Below are 19,981 nucleotides of genomic sequence, written 5' to 3' on the forward strand. Positions count from 1 at the left end.
CAGATGAGGGACTGAGGCACAGAGAGCTTAAGCAACTTGCCAAAGGTCACAGAGCTCAGAATTAGCAGAGTCAAGAATCAAGCCGAGGCAGGCAGTCTGGCTCCTGAGTCTGTGCAGTCGCCCCAGGTACGTAAAACTGTCCCCTGGCACCCAAAGACCCATAGACAGAGCCCCCGGTCAGCTATGGGGAACGGTCATCTGCTTTGTGGGCTACCAGTTCCTTTACTGTCTCTCTCAACTGCCCACCTCCACCTTTTTGGCTTGCTAGCACCTCTCCCACATTATAGAACTTAAGTTTTCTTAAATGGTGATTTTCACGGAGAGCATCTTTTTCTTCCTCCCTGAACAAGTCTCCAGCTACTCATAAATGGAAAACTCTGGACTGAGGAGTTGGTTTTGGTTTCATCTTCTCATCTGCTGAATTCTAGCCCAGCCTCTTCCTCTTTCTAGCTTTGTGACATTAGTCCAGTCTATTCACATCTCTGGACCTCAGTTTCTTCATCTGTAAAATAAAGGGGTTGATGCAGATGATATCAAGATTCACTCAGAGTTCAATTTTTCTTACCCTAAAGATAATGATAACACATCCAAGAAAATGGTACATGGCTCTAAAGAGAAAACACTTTTGCAGCAGTCTAAATTAGAATTTGCCTCTCAGTAGTCAATTAGGCACATCCCTCAGAGCACCTCTCTGTGAGTGAAATGATTAAAAATAAGAGCAGAAAAGATATTCTGCTTTCCCCTCACACCCTAGCAGAAAGCGAACTTTTGACTCAGGCCTTTGGATGTGGTCAGCGGCTCTGAATGCCGTTTCCACCTTCATAACATGCTGGTCCACGTGCCCACCAGCACAATGGCCAGTCACCTTTGGAGAAGAAACTTTTCAGAAAAGTAATTACATTCCATCACCTTTGAAGCTATTCCAATTTCACAGGGGTTTCTGTTTTCCTCCCATTAAACCCAGCTGGTCATTTCAGTTGATCAAGTGAACAGGCATCATTATCTTCAGTTCTGATTTATATGCGGCGTCCACTGAAATTGACCCCTGCGGACAATTACAGATTCACGCAGGGAATTAAGACCAGTGAGCCCCTGAGACCTATTAGAGGCTGATGAACATGGCCTGATCTAAAGGTAAGTAATCATATATTTGGGAGGACAGTTTATTCCAAGGACTATCAGACACTTCACCAGGAATGTCTGCCCCTTACTTGGCTCTCGAAATCAAATGTAACACAGATGACTTTAACAGAAAGACAGTAGTAAGTGTTGGTTGCCATGAAAACATAAGAGGAAGAGGTCATTTCTGAGGTGACCATGATTCACTACAAGCCGATTTGGATACTTCAGGACACGGGGACCAGATGCTTTATACAGTCAGGAGATGAGTCACCCTGTGCTGTGTTTAAAGCTTCTAAGTTAATGAAAGCAACCCCCAGCCCGTCTCACGGAAATTACTGCAGTTGTTCAATAGGCATATTTAAGCCTTAAAGATGTGTTTAAACAACCAATCATATAGTTTAGGGGTCTAAAGAGACTTTAGAGAATATCTAGTTGTACGTTTTCATGAGAAAAGAAACTCAAAGTGGGGATGTCACTTATGCAAGGTCACACAGAAAGTCAGAGCCGAGCCCAGAACTTAGATCCACCTCATGCCGTGACATATTTCACAGGACAGAGCCAAGGCTTTGGAATTAAAAGCGTCTTACTTGCTCATACACTGTGCCAAACCAAATATTATGTTTGTTGTCATGTGAATTTCAGACTTTCAAGACTCAACTTTTGTCTCTAGTCATCTTCTAAATGGTGTCTTGGAGAAGACCAACCATCTAAATCTAACCGATAGTCTGGTTAATTTAATCTGTTAGACTTTCACAATTTGGGGGGATCTCAAGAATTGACTTTTTTTTGTTTTTTTAAAGAGAGTTGAATGTTGCTTTGTGAGTTATTATTTTTTAAATTTTATTTATTTTTGGCTGCGTTGGGTCTTTGTTGCTGCGCGCGGGCTTTCTCTAGTTGCAGCGAGTGAGGGCTGTTCTTCGTTGCGGTGCGTGTGCTTCTCGTTGCAGTGGCTTCTCTTGTTGCGGAGCTCAGGCTCTAGGTGCGTGGGCTTCAGCAGTTGTAGCACGTGGGCTCAGTAGCCGTGGCTCACGGGCTCCAGAGCGCAGGCTCAGTAGTCGTGTCGCACGGGCTTAGTTGCTCCACGGCATGTGAGATCTTCCCAGACCAGGGCTCGAACCCGTGTCCCCTGCATTGGCAGGCGGATTCCTAACCACTGCGCCACCAGGGAAGTCCCTTGGCGGGTTATTTTTGTTTGTTTTGTTTTTAAGAAAAAAGAGGGAGCACTTATTTGAATTCTAGTTGGTCTACCAATGGAGAGAAATGACTAGTGTAATCACAAAACAATTTTGTAATTACAGTATCTTTGCCTCATTCTGGATTGTTCCAGCACTAATGGGAAATATAGGCAAATTAGTTTGCATGAACTGTAGCTTCTAAGGAGACCTGTGCAAAAACAGGAACTGTTATAATATCTGTCTGGAAGGGCAGCCTCACAGTGACACAATGGAGTCTCCGTCCTAATTGAGCAGAACAGTGGCTGTGTCACACACATATGTCTTAAACCAAATCAGTTTCTTTGGAAAAGTCAACTTACACTTCTAGTACAGACAAAACCAACACGAATTTTTCTTCCATCAACTTGATCCTTTTTTGACACAACATAAATAGGACCAGGATGCAGAGTCAGAAGAAGAAAGAATTTGAATAGATCCTACTTTCAAAGGAAATGAAACGTTATGCCCATTTTGGCACTAGGAAAAAGGTGTGAGGTGAAATCCATTTCTCCATTTGTTTTCCTGATCGTGCTCAAGAGTCTTGCTTCCCAAAGGAAAATATATATTTTATAACCACCACCAAATGATCCTTTCCAGAAATGACCGCAGGTAACATCTGGCTGATATATAAAATACATAGTAAAAATAATCATTTTTAATTAACTAAACCCTGCTCAGGAGAGAGAGAGGAATGTCCATCTGGTCAGTTCTTATTTAATGGGGCAAATGAGGATTAGAATGTTTAATCCAATATATATGAAATACTTAGTGACCTTACGATGAACTAAAACTTTTTTTAGGAAGAGGAACGGGGTGAAGAGGAGGAATCAGAATATGTAGAAAGGAGAGACCTAAAATTTGATTTTTTATTTTAAGAAGTACATCTCATACTGTAAAACATAGGTAGAATATAAGAAACCTAGGTTTTTTGGAGTTAATTTCCGTGATAGAAAACGTGTTTCAATTAAACTGAACAGTCAAATGAGGTTATGTTTTACTCTAGCTTGACAAGGATGATGAGTTTTTAAAAAGTCTTAAATAAAGGTAAAAGGGACTGAGGTTATTTAGCCTGAGGAGAAGATTGAAGGGTACTTGATGTCTAACAGTCCCCGGGAAAAGAAACTTCCCTATGGGATCTTAGTAAGCAAGAGTCCTGTATCCCCTCAATGAAGAAGAAATGAGTTTATGCTACATGTGAAGTTAAGCTAGTTCTAGGGAAGAACTCCTTTAATGCTCTGAAATGTGTAATTGAGAAGGTACATCTTGCTATTCCATCCTCAGAAGTAAGTTCTCCTTTGATTGGGGTGGTTTAGTAGTGCTGCCAAAGAAAGTGGTTCTCAAACTTCAGCGTAGAAAAGAAATACCAGGAGAGTTTATAACACAGAATTCTGGGCGCCACCCCCAGAGCTTCCAATTCAGTAAAATTTTCATTTTCCAGAAATTCCCAGGAGATGTCGATGCTCTGATTCAGGAACCCCACTTTGAGAACCATTGTATGCAGCTCCTAGATTCCAAAGTAACTGTATCCGTTCAGTGGTAAAGTCCACCAGCAGCAGCCCTTCTTTATCATGAAACTCCAGGATAAATGTGTATATTTGATTGCTTTTCATAGCCAAGAACAAGAGAGGGAACAATGGAAGTAACATTATTCCTTAATCCTTTCACAGTAGACAGTGAACTTGATCACACTTTGGGCTTAAAAGCAAGCTTTGGAGATTAGCATTAAACTTTTTAGATGAGTTTAGAATCATCATCCATGAACTCTTCCAAAGGATTTCAGCAAGTCTAGATAGTAAGATTCAGCGGTATTTGATTTTACCTCTTAGGAATGCTTTAACTTTTGATGCTTCTCGTATACCTGCACTTAAAACCAAGACCTATTTTAACAGAGCCCGTTCTTTAACTTATATTTAAAACAGATATAATGTTCTAGGAGAGGGACATATCACAGATACTTGGTATCTTAGTGTGAAGTTACTGTGTATACGTGATCTCTAGACTGGGAGCTAATGAAAACATTAGGTCCTTGGTCTTTTCAAGGTTAATGGGTGTTTTAAATTTTTTTGTTTTTGGGTTTTTCTTGTTTGTTTGTTTTGTTTTTCAAATGTGTGTTCTGCCAGTACTATACATAGTCAGGCATTGTTCTTAGTTGTAAATAACAGAACTCCCTGCTACCTAGATTGAGCAGAAAGTAAGGTTTTGGTTTTTTTTAATTGTATTTATTTATTTTATTTATGTTATTTTTGGCTGCGTTGGGTCTTTGTTGCTGCGCGCGGGCTTTTCTCTAGTTGCGGCGAGCAGGGGCTACTCTTCGTTGCGGTGCGTGGGTTTCTCATTGCGGTGGCTTCTCTTGTTGCAGAGCACGGGCTCTAAGCACGTGGGCTTCAGTAGTTGTGGCTTGCAGGCTCTAGAGTGCAGGCTCAGTAGTTGTGGCACACGGGCTTAGTTGCTCCGTGGCACGTGGGATCTTCCCGGACCAGGGCTCGAACCCATGTTCCCTGCATTGGCAGGTGGATTCTTAACCACTGTGCCACCATGGAAGCCCAGAAAGTAAGTATTTTTAAAGCATACTGAGTACCTTTCAGAATATCTAGGAAGGCCAGATAGGCACAGAGACAGCCAGCTTGGAATAACACCCAAGACATACTTTAGAACCGCTCCAGTGGAGGCTCACTCCTACCACCTCTGGGCACTTGAACCCAGAACCTCTGCCTTTGCCACCCCTGAAAGCTGAGACCCTCATTTATCCCAGTGGCCAAAGATGCTCTCCTGGTTGTCAAACTCTGGTGTGGTTGTGTCTGATGGTTGGAGCCTCAGTCACATGCCTGTTCTAGCTGTAAAGGAAACTGGGAAAGCGACTTTGGCCTTTATGTGGAGAAGTGGCACATAGTATTCCAAAGATGTCGGATGGTCACTAGTCATGATAGTTGTCAACTACAGTATAACAAGTTGGTACTGGAGAGATGGTTTGTGGTAGGGAAGGACTCATTCTCCTCAACTGTTTTTTCACTTCCAGCCAGTCCCTAAAGCTAAACTCTGCAAAGTTGCCCCTTATCTGTTGGTCCCATACAACAGGTCTAAAGATGTCCTATGATGTCCTTTCTCACCAGCAATATATGACAGTGCCCCTCCCCGCAAATACTTAAACTTGTATTTCTTTAGACAGCTGTCTGTTGACTTCCTGACATGAGTAATGGTAAAATTAGTTTTTTCCACTTTCTCCCAAAGTCACCTGATTCTTGATGATTACATAATTTTTCATATCATATTCTTTAGACTTTGAGATGTACTTACAGGTCTATTACGTGATTTATCAGCTTCAATAATCTTTCAGTCCTCTGCTCTACCAGACGAGAAAATCATCACGTTGACATTACCACCCACCATCTGTCCTCTTCCCCTCCAGACCTTTGCTGTATTATTTCTACATCATTAGCATTTATAACATTTAAATTCTGTTCTGTGACCATAATCGCCAAAATTGTTTTAGTTTTAGTCCTACAGTTAAATGAGGTCAGTACTTAGGACCAGTATTCCATTTATCTGGGCTCTTCAAAGTTTGGCTTGTAGTAGTTTCTTCAGGAAGGGTTTGGGGTATATTCCCTGAGTTTTGCGAGTTCAAAAATGTTCATTTTCATTACTCTTTCATGACTATTTGACTGTGCACAGTTCTTAAATCATGTGCTTTAATATCCCCGAGGACTTTGTACCACTGCTCCAATGTCTTCTGGCGTTAAACATTGCTGTAGAAAGTAACATTCCGACTCAAACTTTTTGCCTCAGTGCACAAGTTTGTTTTTTTTTTTCTTTTCAATTCCAGTAACTTTACTAAAATGTGATTCAGTGTTGAATGTTTTGTGTCAGTTTTTCCTAGGGTTCAGCATGCCCTCTCAGTCTGTAGATTTGTGACATTTCTGGAAAGTTACTCTGAAGTATATCTTTAACTTTTTTCCTGTCTTGTTGTGTTTTTACCTATTCTTCAGGATACCAGTTATTGCATATGTTAAGACCTTTTTAATAGTCCTGTCTCACTATTATTTTTTTCTAATTCTTTTGGATTCCTTTTTTTCTACTTCTTTGAATTTTCTACTTCTTCTTTTTCCATTTCTGACGTTCTTGTTTCTTTCCACGTTTTTAGCAGAATCTGGTTGCTGCCGGTGAAATATTTGTTTCCTGGGCTCCGCCAAATCACATTTCACTTCCTGTCATCTTGCCGCATCTTCCCTGAGATCTTGTATATTTGATATGATCTCTTGCTTTATAGATACGGTAGCTTTATTTTGGTCTTTTTCTTTGTTTTTAAGTTTATGGCAATATGTTTGGCCCAAATTTTTATCTGCTGTATGGAAACATCTTTTCCTGGGACATATCTGTCTTCCATTTTTTTTTTTTTTTTTTTTGCGGTACGCGGACCTCTCACTGTTGTGACCTCTCCCGTTGCGGAGCACAGGCTCTGGACGCGCAGGCTCAGCGGCCACGGCTCACGGGCCCAGCCGCTCCGCGGCATGTGGGATCTTCCCGGATCGGGGCACGAACCCGCGTCCCCCGCATCGGCAGGCGGACTCAACCTCTACGCCACCAGGGAAGCCCTCCTCTGCTTTCTTTATGCCAAACTGGGTCCAGGAAAACTCCTGCTGACAGTTTGTGCACCTGCCCCTGTTGATCCATAGAAGTTATGGATGGATATGCCACCTTCTTTGACCTGCTGCCTTTGTCTGAGGCCAAGGATTTGAAATTTATATATGACTATTACATTTGAAGAGGAAGAGTTGTTAATTGTGTTTGGGATGAATACAAATTCTGGTTCACTCTGAAATCTGAACTCTAAAACTGAAGGTGCTAAGAAATGGGAGTTGAAGTTGTAGCACCTGAGGCATCTAGTATTATTCACTATCTCACCCTTAGATGAAACGTCTTCCCCATCAGAAGATGGAGGGGAATAATGAATCTGAACTTGGAAAGTGCCTGGCATGTAGAAGCCATTCAAAGAGCTCTAGTTCTCTGTTACCGTGATGACACTACAAAAAAAGGTGGAAGATCACATGTGTGAAAATATACTATTTTGGTAAATACAAATCTGATTTTTTTGAGTATAAACATGCCCCTTCTGCTCCAGTTTCTCCTACTGGGATCCTTGAAAACCATCACTAAGCAACATCAGAAGATTCAAAATCAGAAGCCATGTCTCACTCTTATGACCTACTGTAATGGCTGGTTTCTATCATTCTTATAATAAAATTATTGCCTTGTGTGTTTTTTTATTTTTCCTTTTATGGCAGGCAGGTTTTGCGGGGAGGGAGAAGTAAGGGGTGGGGAGGGGTCTAGGCTAAGTACAGTTGGTCCTCTGTGTCCAGGGCTTCTGCCTCCCTGGATTCAACCAACTGTGGATCAAAAATGTTAGGAAAAAAAGTACCAGAAAGTTCCCAAAAGCAAAACTTGAATTTGCCATGCACTGGCAACTACAGGCATACCTTGTTTTATTACACTTCACTTTATTGTGCTTCAAAGATACTGTGTTTTTCACAAATTGAAGGTTTGTGGCAACCCTGTATCAAGAGAGTCTATCGGCACCATTTTTCCAACAACCTTTGCTCACTTTGGGTCTCTGTGTCACATTTTGGTAATTCTTGCAATATTTCAAACCCTCCACCAGAGAAAGATTAAGATTCGCTGAAGGCTCAGATGATGGTTAGCATTGTTTGGCAATAAAATATTTTTAAATTAAGGCATGTACGTTGTATTTTTATTTATTTATTTATTTATAAACATCTTTATTGGAGTACTGTTGCTTTACAGTGGTGTGTCAGTTTCTGCTTTATAACAAAGTGAATCAGCTATACATATACATATATCCCCATATTAGACTTAATGCTATTACTGCACACTTAATAAACGGTGTGGTGTAAATATAACTTACATGCAATGGGTAACCAAAAATGTTTGTGGTCCACTTTACTGCAGTGTTTGCTTTATTGTGGTGGTCTGGAACTGAACCCACGGTACCTGAGGTATACCTGTATTTACATAGCATTTACATTGTATTCAGTATTATAAGTAGTCTAGGGCTGATTTAAAGTATACGGGAGGGTGTGTGTAGGTTATATGCAAACACGACACCATTTTACATAAGGGGCTTGAATATCCTCGGATTTTGGTATTCTGCGGGGGTCTGGGAACCAATCCTCTGTAGATCCGGAGGGACAAAGCAGAACTGGCAGGTCTCTTACCTGGAGTTTTGCAAATCTGGGACTTGAGAGTGGAGAGAAACCTGAGCAAAGAGGCTCTAAATGTGTGTCACCAAACACACAAGCCTAGGGTGGGTATAGGGAGCCAGATTTTAAAGTAAGAGGTCACGGAATAAGAAATTGGGGGTGTGCGGCAAACAGGTCAAGCAGGGATGGTCTAGGACAGAAGTGTGGTTAGCCTGTGGATTCTCCCTTCCTCATGGTGACCCATGGCCTGGAACTTGTAAAGTGACAGGGACAGAGCAGATTGTCTTGAATTCAGTCTATTTGTCAGCATTGCCTTTCTGCCCACCCTGAGTGGGAACCCTCAGGGGTAACACTGTTGCAGCTGGCTTTAAACCCCGTACAATACCCAACAAAGTACCTTACAGAGAGTAGGTGCTCCAGATTTATTTGTTAAATTAATTTAAAAGATAGTTATCACTTTGGATAAATACAGGGAAGGTATGATTATAAAATAAGGCTGATCCACAAGATAAGTTGAAAAAAATCAGTACCATTAGGTAGACAAAAGTACAGCTTGGCTAGTGATTGGAATTCCAAAGTAAATGCATGATACATATTTTTAGGGGAGTTTATCATAGAAGGTCCACACCCTGAGTTTAATGCATTTTAATTTTTTGTAACAATGATCCATTTTACCAACGGTTTCTGTAATTTCAGACTTAAAACTGTCTGGATGAGTTGCAAATGTATGAAAAATAGTTTGGGAAAGCAATTTTTACTCAAAGTTGTTTGTTTTGATGGGTTAAAAAAGCACGTATCTTTTTAAAGCAGTGTTTATTTCATGTTTTGAGTGGCAGCAAAAATAATTGCATGTTTGAAATCTTTGAAATATGTTTTAATGCTTTTAAAATGACTTAAGAGCAAACGTGCCAGGTTTACCCACTGCTTTAGCCGTTCCGTGGTTGAAAGTTAGCTTCACTTTCCATATTTTATGGAACTATTTAATATGCTCTTCGATCATGTCTTTTAAACTGCAGCCAGTGTCTGTACCTGGTGGACTGATTAGAACATTTGATACACCTACAGCAAGATTTTGTGAAGAAGAGCTAGTACAGTTTTGTAGATGCTTGATTCTACTCTAAAAAAAATGGATGTGTGTATTTTTAATATAATATAAAAGAATTATGCAAACATGGTCTTATAATAGGATTTTATTGGTAGATTCAGTATGTATATGCCTGGTATATATGCTGAGAATTCGTTTTCAAAAAAGACTAACTGCCTTTCTAATTTAAAACCTTTTCATTTTAATGAGACAGGCATTTAGAAGGATTCGGATAAATCTATAAAATTCAGACCCAAGATCGCTCTCCAGCATTTCCCGAGTGCCTAATAAATGTATATTTTAAGTTACTGGGAATTCATGGAATTGTAGAATTCTTTGAACACGTATTCGCTGGTACGGACTAGTAATTGACAGTTGATTGTACACTTAGTATGTGGTAGGCACTATTCTAAAGTGCTTTACATGTATGAACTATTTGATCCTCACAGTATGCCTATGAGTTAGGTGTGATTACGTTCATCATTGTATAGATGAGTTAGCTGATGGAGGCATAGAGAAATGAAGTGATTTGTTTTAAGGGCGCACACAGAGCTGGAATGGGAGGCCAGTTACTCTTGGCTCCAGCATCCGTACTTTTTTTTTTAACATCTTTATTGGAGTATAATTGCTTTACAATGGTGTGTTAGTTTCTGCTTTGTACTTTTAACTACAGTGACAGAGTATGTACCAGGCACTTTGGTAAAATGTTAACTTTGTGCCATACTTCCAAGGAAAGGAAACTCACTAGAATTATAGAATTTCAGGGGATAAAAACAGACCCACAAAGGTCATTTAATCTAACCATCCAGCCAATGATAGTGCTCTCAAGCAGTCTGCAAGCTGCCATGGGGTCGGGGAGGAATAGCAAGGCAGTAGAATCTCTATAATGAGCTGTTCAGGGACAGAAACAGTGCCCTCCTTATAGGTTAAACATGTTATATCAGGCTTTTATTATATTTACTGCTGGGTCTTAGATCTGGGATGTGGCCCATGTTGTTTCTGAATCCTTATATAATGAGCTGTGTTACTGCAGGTTTCTACCATTATAGCTATAAATTCAAAACCCACAAACACACAAAGGCATCCATCCGAGTATAAAATTACTAGGGAAATGGGAAGGACAAAAAATGAATTGTTAGGTTTGGTGGATAATTACTGGTGGCACTGGTGTGGCTCGATCTTGATAGGAAATGAGAGTAGTTTGGAAAGATTTCAGGGGCATCGTGAAAGTCAAGTACAGATTTGCGAGGGTCAAATGATGTAGACAGATTTCAGATGCTGCGATGACATGCCTAAATTATTCCATAGAAAAAGGATGCCTGTGTGTTTCGTGCTTCCAAATTTGTCGACAGAATGAACGTAGGGGATAAAAATCTGAGAGCTATATTGGAGCTGCTGTTGTAGATACTGTTTCCCTAAGTTTTTGAAAGCAGAAGTAGTACCTTATTTGTATTTGTATCCTTTGTCCCTTGCCTGTTATGGTCTTACTATCACTTGTTGAATTTATTTATATGTACAAAATGTTATGTAAGCAGAGGGGAGACTATGTCAGGAAGTTACATAAAGCTTCATACAATAAGTAATGTTTGAGTATGACTAGGGATTTTATAGGTAGAGAATGTTTTTGTGGTGTGTGTGTGTGTGTGTGTATGTGTAGGTGGGGTGGGAGATACTCTTCAGCCCCATTCCTGTTTTCTTTTGTATAAAAGTAAGCCGCTAGCCTACCACTTGTGGTTTCTCGTCCGAGTCATCCCTCTTCAGCAAACATGGAGTGATTTACCTGATTGTTGGTTATTGGATAAGGAACTGGGGATTTGACTGTAGCTCCAGTCATTCCTCCTCTCCTCTTGGGAGTGAGCCCTTTCTCCATTCTCAGCATATAATAATGGAGCAGGGGGCTCTATATGGGAAGAGCTGCTGTTGTCTAGCACCATGTGTCTCTGGCTGGTGGGTCTGTAAAGTTCTGGGGGTGGAATATGGGAAAGCCCACTGTCGCCATCTAGTAAATTACACTCTTCAAAATCAGCTGCATTGGTAATAAAGGTGGTAACTTGGTTCTCTCTGTTTGCTTTTTTGTTTTGTCTCTCAGTTTATTCAGAACTTGGACAAGGTTATAATTTATTGAGCTCCCTCAAATCCCAGTATAGCCACCAGAGACAGGCATTCTTGGAATTGAATAATACATGTGAAAGCATATAGAACTGAAAATGCATAATGTCAGAATTCTGTCTGGCTGCAGGAATGAGCACAACAGAGGATCATCGAGGAAAGGTTAAGGTTGAATGAAGAAAGGACTCTCATGGCACGCTAAAGAGTTAGCCTTTATCCTTTGCATTTTATGGTTCTCAAAGTATGGTCTGGAGACCGCTAAGGTCTCTAAGAACATTTCAGGGGGGGCCCAAAACTACATTCATAATAACACTAAGACATTGTTTACTTTTTTCACTCTCATTTTCTCATGAGTGTACAGGGGAGTTTTCCAGAGGCTACAGGATGTGCAATATTGCAACAAATTGAATAGTTATGAGACTAAAGTAGATATGAGTCTCAAAGTAGATATGAGACTTCAGCTCCTACTATAATAGAACATCTTCTTTTAAGCCAGGAATTAAAGAGATTTGCAAAAATGTAAAGCAATGCCACGTATCTCACTAGCGTTTTTTTAAAAATACTTTCATTAAAATGTTATGTTAACATGTGATGGATTTATCATTTTTAATGAATTAAATAAAAAATTAAAATTTTTGTTTATATTAACTTACAATAATATATCAATTTATAATACAGCAAATATTAATAAACATAATTCACACAAACAAAAGCTGTATGGGGCCCTCAATAATTTTTAAGACCAAGTTTGAGGATGTGTCCTATGCACGAAAGAGAACCTTTGGAGGTTTTAAAGTAGGGGTGCAACATGATCTGGTTCATATCAGATATTTAATTCTTCAAAAGTTACAAAGAATGGCCATGCCCAGTGTTGGTAAAGATGTAGGAAATGAGTGTTCCACTGGTAGGAATATGAATTAGTATGGCCTTTAAATAGGGTGTTTTGGCAATATGTACCAAAAGACTGTAAATAAGCATACTTTTTGGCTTAGGAATCCCACTTTCAGCAATTTATCCTTAAGGAAATAACTGAACAAATATTAAAGATATAAATACTATGTCTTAATATTTGTTGTAGTATTGTTTACAATACTTTAAAAAAAATAGAAAATGACCTAAATGCTCATGTTTTAGGTTCTACAAGTTTTGGAAATCACTCCACTTCCCGGGCCACACTGAGCCTTGATTATTTTAATTATAATGAGATCGAGAGTTCAGCATTTCAAGAGGTAGAGGCTGATTAAAGGATCTCATGTACCCTTTGTTTTCCATCAGAGTCAGCACCCAAATAATATCCCACACTTACTTGCACTGTGTTCAGCCGTCTCCCTCAAGGTGAGAGATTTAAAAGTCCAAAGGGTCCAGACACCCAGAGCGGACATTGTTCCCCCGGAGGCTGAGGGAACATAGCAGTGAATGAGAATCGTCCATGGCCACACAGCTGTACATTTGCAGATTTGACTGGGCTACCTTTCCTGTGATTAAATAAAATTCTACAATAAAATTCTTTTACATCTTCCTGTTGACATATTAAGGATATAAAAATGTGAGTTTCTCATAAAACTTCGTATATATATGTTTAAAAAAGAAACATAGTTCATAAAGTACACAGGTTCTAATCAAAGGATTCACAGCAGTGACTCATTTTCCAACAGTGCAAACCTACAGATTTCTTAGTGTAAGAGCATAGTGATCCTTGACAATATTAGATTTGTTCCCAAAAGAAGAAAAGAAAGCTCGCATGTTTGGCACCAGAATTTTCAAGCCCATTTAGTATTTCCCCAAGAATCTCCAACAATAATCCAACAATAAGGAATTCATAAAATTATGGTACATAAATATAATGGGCTACTAGTAACCTCAAGAATGAAGAAAGATGTAATTTTTATCTTTGTGCCTCTATAAGTAAGATTTTTTTCCCTTTGGTTTCTTTCAGGATTTTTTATCTTTGATTTCCCGTAGTTTGGAAATGATATGCCTAGATGTAGTCTTTCTGGCATTTATCCTGTTTGGTGTTTTCAGAGCTTCCTGGACCTATGGTTTGGGGCCTGATAATAATTTGAGGAAATTCTCAGTCATTGTTTAAAATATTTCTTCTGTTTCTTTCTTCTCTGGCATTTCCATTATGAATATTGTACACCTTTATAGTTGTCCCACAGTCCTTGGATATTTCATTCTGTTTTATTCAGACTTTGTTTTCTTTGCTTTTTGGTTTTCAAGGGTAGTATTGATATATTGTTTAACTCACAGGTTCCTTATTCATTCACGTCCAGTCTATTAATAAGTCCATCAAAGACATTATTTCTGTTACAGTGTTTTTTTGTATCTAGCACTTCATTTTGGTTCTTTCTTAGGATTTCCGTCTCTCTGCTTACATCGCCTATCTGTTGTTGCATGCTCTCTACTTTATCTACAGTGCGCTTACCATATTAATCACAGCTGTTTTAAATTCCCCATCTGATAATTCCAACATCCCTGCCATGTCTGGTTCTGATGTTTGATCTGTTTCTTCAAATTGTGTTTTTTGCATTTTGGTATGCCTTGTCATTTTTTCTTGATAGCTAGACGTGCTGTACCAGGTAAAGGGAACTGTTGTAAGTAGACCTTTAGTTGTGTGGTGAAGTGTGGGTAGGGGAAGTGTTCTGTAGTCCTGTGGTTGGGTCTCAGTCTTTTAGTGAGCCTGTGCCTCTGGACTGTGAACTTCACAAGTGTTTCTCAGGTTTTATTCCCCTCCACCCCACCTTAGGTGGCATAGGGTGGCTAGGGTGGGCTGGAGTTGGATATTTCCCTTCCCCAGGTCAGTTAGGCTCTGATGATACCTGAGTAAGTTAGGCTTTCGTTAACCAGTTTCCCTTGAAGGCAGGTCTTGTTAGACAAGGTGTTCTAGGGCTTCCCTGGTGGCGCAGTGGTTGAGAGTCCGCCTGCTGACGCAGGGGACACGGGTTCTTGCCCCGGTCCGGGAAGATCCCACATGCCGCGGAGCAGCTGGGCCCATGAGCCATGGCCGCTGAGCCTGCGCGTCTGGAGCCTGTGCTCCGCAACCGGAGAGGCCACAACAGTGAGAGGCCCGCGTACTGCAAAAAAAGGAAAAAAAAGAATGAATGCATTAAAATTTATCATTCAAATTTCCATTAATAGACTGTAAAACAAATGAAGAAATCCATATAAGTCTATAGTCTGTTTAACTGCTTTGTACCAATGTTAAATCTCTTTAACTATTTTGTTGCAGTGTTAATTTCTTGGTTTTGGTAATGTACTACAGTTAAAGTAAGATGTTATCAATGCAGGAAACTTGATGAAGGGTTCACAGGAACTCTGTACTATATTTTACAACTTCTTGAGTGTCTATAACTATTTAAAAATAAAGTTCTTTTAAGTAAATGAAACTAGAAAAAACATTTGCAACACAAGAAGGAAAAAAGAATCAAAGCTTTGATATATAAAAAGCTTACCAAGCAATAAACAATACATCCTAGCAGAAAAGTAGGCAAAAGGCATAAATAGGTATTTTGCAAATCGTAGGTGGCTAAATTTATGAAAAGTTGTTCAAACTCACTCAGCCAAGAAACTGCAAACAGAAGACATATCGCTTTCTATTTATCAGCCTGTTAATGATTAACAATGAACATAATAATACCAAACACTGCCAAGCATGTAGGTAATTGGGCACTCCATCTACTGCTAGTAGAAGGGTGAGTTGGCACAATTTCATAGGAAGCCAATTTGATAACACACAAAGTCACAAAGAGTTGCAATTTCATATACAGGAGTTTAGTTTTAGGAAAATAGGATATACACAAATATATCTATAAAAATGTTCATCAAGCACTATTTATAATAAAAATCTTAAGGAACAATAATAGGAAAATGATTAGATAACTATAGCAGAATATCATCATTGTAGGAGAATATTAAATGGCATGGGGAAATGATGCCAAGTATAAAAAATCCAATTAAAAAACAATATGAAAGGATATGTACAGTATGATGCCAGTTATACTTCCAAAGCCTATACGTAATGAAAAAAACATGGAAATAACAAAATAGCCATAATTGGATATCCTGGGGCAGTGGGATCCTGTATGATTTATTTTCTTCTTTGTGATTGTATTAGGTTTTCATCTTTTAATGTTGATCATGTATTACTTTTATAAGCAAAGCAATAAATAAAACATCATCATAAAATCTGTTAACCAGATTTGTTAAACTCCCATTATTCTAGGTCATACAGGAACAATACTCTTTTATACTTTTAAAGCTTATAATCTAAAGGATAAGCTAATATAAGATGGCAGGAACACCTAAACACATATATAATCTAGTAGAGTTATTATAGGAGAGCTAAGAGGAAGTTTGTGTAAAGAAAAGAATGTGAACTTGGCAGTCAGTCAGATCTGGCCTTAAATCCTACCTTTAAAGATTAAAAAAAAATATTTATTTGGCTGTGTCAGGTGTTAGTTGCAGTATGCGGGATCTTTTAGTTGCAGCATGCGGGATCTTTTTCGTTGCGGCATGTGGGATCTAATTCCCTGACCAGGGATCGAACCTGGGCCCCTGGCATTGGGAGCATGGAGTCTTAACCACTGGACCACCATGGAAGTCCCCTACCTTTAAAGATTAAAAAGAAGTTCAGTTTTCTCATCTAAGAATGGGGGTAATAATACATCATCTGACCTATGATGAGAATTAAATGAGGTACAGAAGTGCCTGGTATACAGAATATGTTCAGTAATTGTTAGTTTCCTTTCCTAAAGAGAGTTTTGGCAATAAAAGGAACATATCTTGAAAAGTTTGGAAAGAGAAAAATAAAAACGCAGTGAAGAGGTAAGAGGTTATAAATTATCCGGACTGGAGTCAGATAGGATGGGATGGATGTCGTGGGAGGGAGAAAGAAGGAAACTAACAAAGACTGAAATGAAATGGAAGAGAGCTGCCCCCTGAGCTCACTAGAGCTTCTCTGGTTAGGAGGGGAGGGAGGAGGATTATAGTAGGAAAGGAAAAGGGAAACTTGCTGAAATATTTATTGCTGTTCCACTGGAATTAAGCTTCTTGAGAGCAGGTACCTGTCTGTCTGGTTCACTCTTTTTTTTTTTCTTCCAGTTTTATTGAGATATAATTGACATACAGCACTAAGTGTAAGGTGTGCAGCCTAATGATTTGACTTACCTACATCATGAAATGATTACCACAGTAAATTTAGTGAACATCCGTAATCTCATATGGATACAAAATTAAAGAAACAGGAAAAAAATTGTTTTTCTTGTGATGGGAACTCAGGATTTACTATCTTGACAACTTTCATATATAACATACAACCGTGTTAATTATATTTATTATGTACGTTACATCCCTAGCAGTTATTTATCTTATAGCTGGAAGTCTGTACCTTTTGACCACCTTCATCCAGTTCCCCCTCATCCTGCCACCCACCTTTGGTAACCACAAATATGATCTCTTTTTCTGTGAGTTTGTTTGTTTGTTTTTGAAGAATAATTGACCTACAACACTGTGTCACTTCCTGTTACACAACGTAGTGATGCGACATTTCTATACATTTCAAAATGATCACCACAGTAAGTCTAGTTAACATATGTCGTCATACAAAGATATGACATAGTCATGACTATATTCCCCACAATGTACGTATCTGTCTATCTGATTATTTTAAGTTACTGATTTCTTAAGTTCAAACGATTTTAATAACCCTGCATTTTTACTCCTTCCCCACCAACTTTACTGTTTTGACGTCATATTTTAAATCTTTCTGTTCTGTGTATCTCTCAGCTACTCATTCTGGATACAGATGATTTTTTTACTCTTGTCCTTTAACCCTCCTATTAGCTTTATACATGGCTGATTTATTACCTTTACTAGTAATATGTTTGCCTTCACCAATGCGATTTCTCCTTTCATAATTTTCATAAATTTCATAATTTTCATGTTTATAGGTGTGGCCTTTTTTTGCTGCTTATACAAGTCCCTTTAACATTTCTTGTAAAGCTGGTTTGGTGATACTGAACTCTTTTAGCTTTTCCTTGTCTATAAAACTTTTGATCTCTCTATCAAACCTGAATGAAAGCCTTGCAGGGTATTCTAGGTCTTTCCCTTTCATCACTTTAAATATATCATGACACTCCCTTCTGGCCTGAGGATGTTCTGTTGAGAAGTCAGCAGATAGCCTTATGGGAGTCCCCTTGTATGTAACTTGTTTCTTTTCCCTTGCTGCTTTTGATATTCTCTCTTTATCCTTCATTTCTGCCACTTTAATTACACCGTGTCTTGGTTTGTTTCTCTTTGGGTTGATCCTGTTTAGGACTCTCTGTGCTTTCTGGACCTGGATGTCTGTTTCCTTTCCTAGGTTTGGGAAGTTTTCAGCGATTATGCCTTCGAATATGTTCTCTGCCCCCTTTCTCTCTCTCTTCTCCTTCTGGGACTCTTTTAATGCAAATGTTAGTATGCTTGATGTTGTCTCAGAGGTCTCAAACTCTCCTCATTTCTTCTTATTCTTTTTTTCTGTTTAGTGATTTGCACAGCTCATTGACCTGTTCCTCTGTATCATCTCGTCTACTGTTAATTCCTTCTTGTGCATTTTTCATTTCAGTTATTGTATTCTTCATTGCTGTTTTTATTTCTGTGTACCTGGTAGCTTGGTTACATTTACTGACCTTGGAGAAGCGGCCTTTTGGAGGAGATGTCCTTTATGTCCCAGCAGCACAGTCCCCTCTGGTCACCAGAGCTGTATGCTCTAGGGGTGCCCGTTATTTGGGTTGTGTGGGTCCTTCTGTATGACAGCCTGACTACTGTGGGCAGCCTGGTAGGTGTAGCAGGCCCCCCGGTTCGGTTGGTTGCCAGGCGCTGCCTTGTGCAGAGGCTGCCAGCCTGTCCGACACTGGTGGACAGGGTTGGGTCATGAGGCTACTGGCTGTGGGATCCGGCGCGTCCCAAGGCTGGTATCAGCCTGCTGGTGAGTGCGGCCGGATCCCAGCGCGACCGGCTGAGGGGTCGTGCTGTCCTGTAGCTGGTGCCGGCCTGCTGGCGTGTGCTCTGGGTCCCGGTGTGGCAGGCTGCAGGGCTGTGGTGGTCCTGGAGCTGGTGCCCACCCACTGGTGGGTGAGGCCAGATTCTTGGGCTTGTGCTGGCTCACTGGTACGTCCTGGGGTCTCTGGCTTCAGGGCCGTGGGGGTCCTGGAGTTGGTGTTTTGAACCTCTCGTGGATGGGGCTTGGGCCGGGGATGACTTGAGGCTGGTGCATCCCCATTCGTGGGAGAGGCTGGTCCCGTGGCTAGTGCTGGCCCACTGAAGTACAGGTCTGGGTTTTGGGCCCTCTGGTGGACAGGGCCGGGTCCCAGGGTGACTGTGGGCTCAGAGGGCCTTACGGCAGCAGACCTGCTGGTAGGTGGGGCTGTGTCTCCACCCAGCTAGTTGCTTGGCCTGAGTCATCCCAGTACTAGTGCCAATAGGCTGGTGGACAGGGCCAGGTTCCAGTGCTCATAAACCGGAGGAAGGATTCCAAAGTGGTGCTTGCCAGTGTCCCCGTGGTAGAATGAGCTCCCAAAATGGCTATTGCCAGTGTCTGTCTTCCCAGGGGGAGCTGCAGTCACCTCCTGCCTCTCCAGGAGGCTCTCCAAGATCAGCAGGTGGATCTGACCCATAATCCTTTCAAATTCCTGCTTCTGCCCTGAGTCCCAGAGCGTGTGAGATTTTGTGTGCACCCTTTAAGAATGGAGCCTCTATTTCCCACAACCCTCGTGTTCTCGCAAAAGCCCCGCTGGCCTTCAAAGCCAAATGTTGTGGCAGCTTGTCTTCCCAGTGTAGGACGTGTAGGCTGGGGAGCCGATGTGGAGCTCAGACCCCTCACTCCTTGGGGCGAACCTCTGCAATTGTAATTATCCTCTCATGTGTAGGTTGCCTACCTGGGAGTATGGGTCTTGATTATACTGCAGCTCTGCCCCTCCTACCTGTCTAGTTGTGGTTCCTTCTTTTTTTTTTTTTTTTTTTTTTGGCGGTACGCGGGCCTCTCACTGTTGTGGCCTCACCCGTCATTGCGGAGCACAGGCTCAGGGGCCATGGCTCACGCGCCCAGCCGCTCCGCAGCATGTGGGATCTTCCCGGACCGGGGCACGAACCCGTGTCCCCTGCATTGGCGGGTGGACTCTCAACCACTCCGCCACCAGGGAAGCCCCGTGTGGTTCCTTCTTTATGTCTTTAGTTGTAGAAGATCTTTTCTGCTAGTCTTCTGG

At 40.6% G+C, this 19,981-nt stretch overlaps 1 protein-coding gene across 2 annotated transcripts in view; it reads left to right on the forward strand.

The window, feature by feature from the left end:
- Nucleotides 1-19,726, forward strand: part of DERA (deoxyribose-phosphate aldolase) — a 138,040-nt gene extending 118,314 nt beyond the window's left edge. Inside the window, exons 10-11 of one of the 2 annotated variants that reach the window (XR_002645153.3) lie at nt 4-126; nt 965-19,726. The gene's annotated coding sequence lies outside the window, so the exon portion shown is untranslated. Of the gene's footprint in view, nt 1-3 lie in introns of both variants that reach the window. The other variant, XR_016394877.1, reaches the window with a different exon arrangement.
- The last annotated feature ends 255 nt before the right edge of the window (nt 19,727-19,981 follow it).

Source organism: Delphinapterus leucas, chromosome 11, assembly GCF_059928025.1.
Source record: "Delphinapterus leucas isolate spDelLeu-1000000601 "Yukka" chromosome 11, BTC_Dleu_Yukka2, whole genome shotgun sequence".
In the NCBI taxonomy this organism is placed as follows: domain Eukaryota; kingdom Metazoa; phylum Chordata; class Mammalia; order Artiodactyla; family Monodontidae; genus Delphinapterus; species Delphinapterus leucas.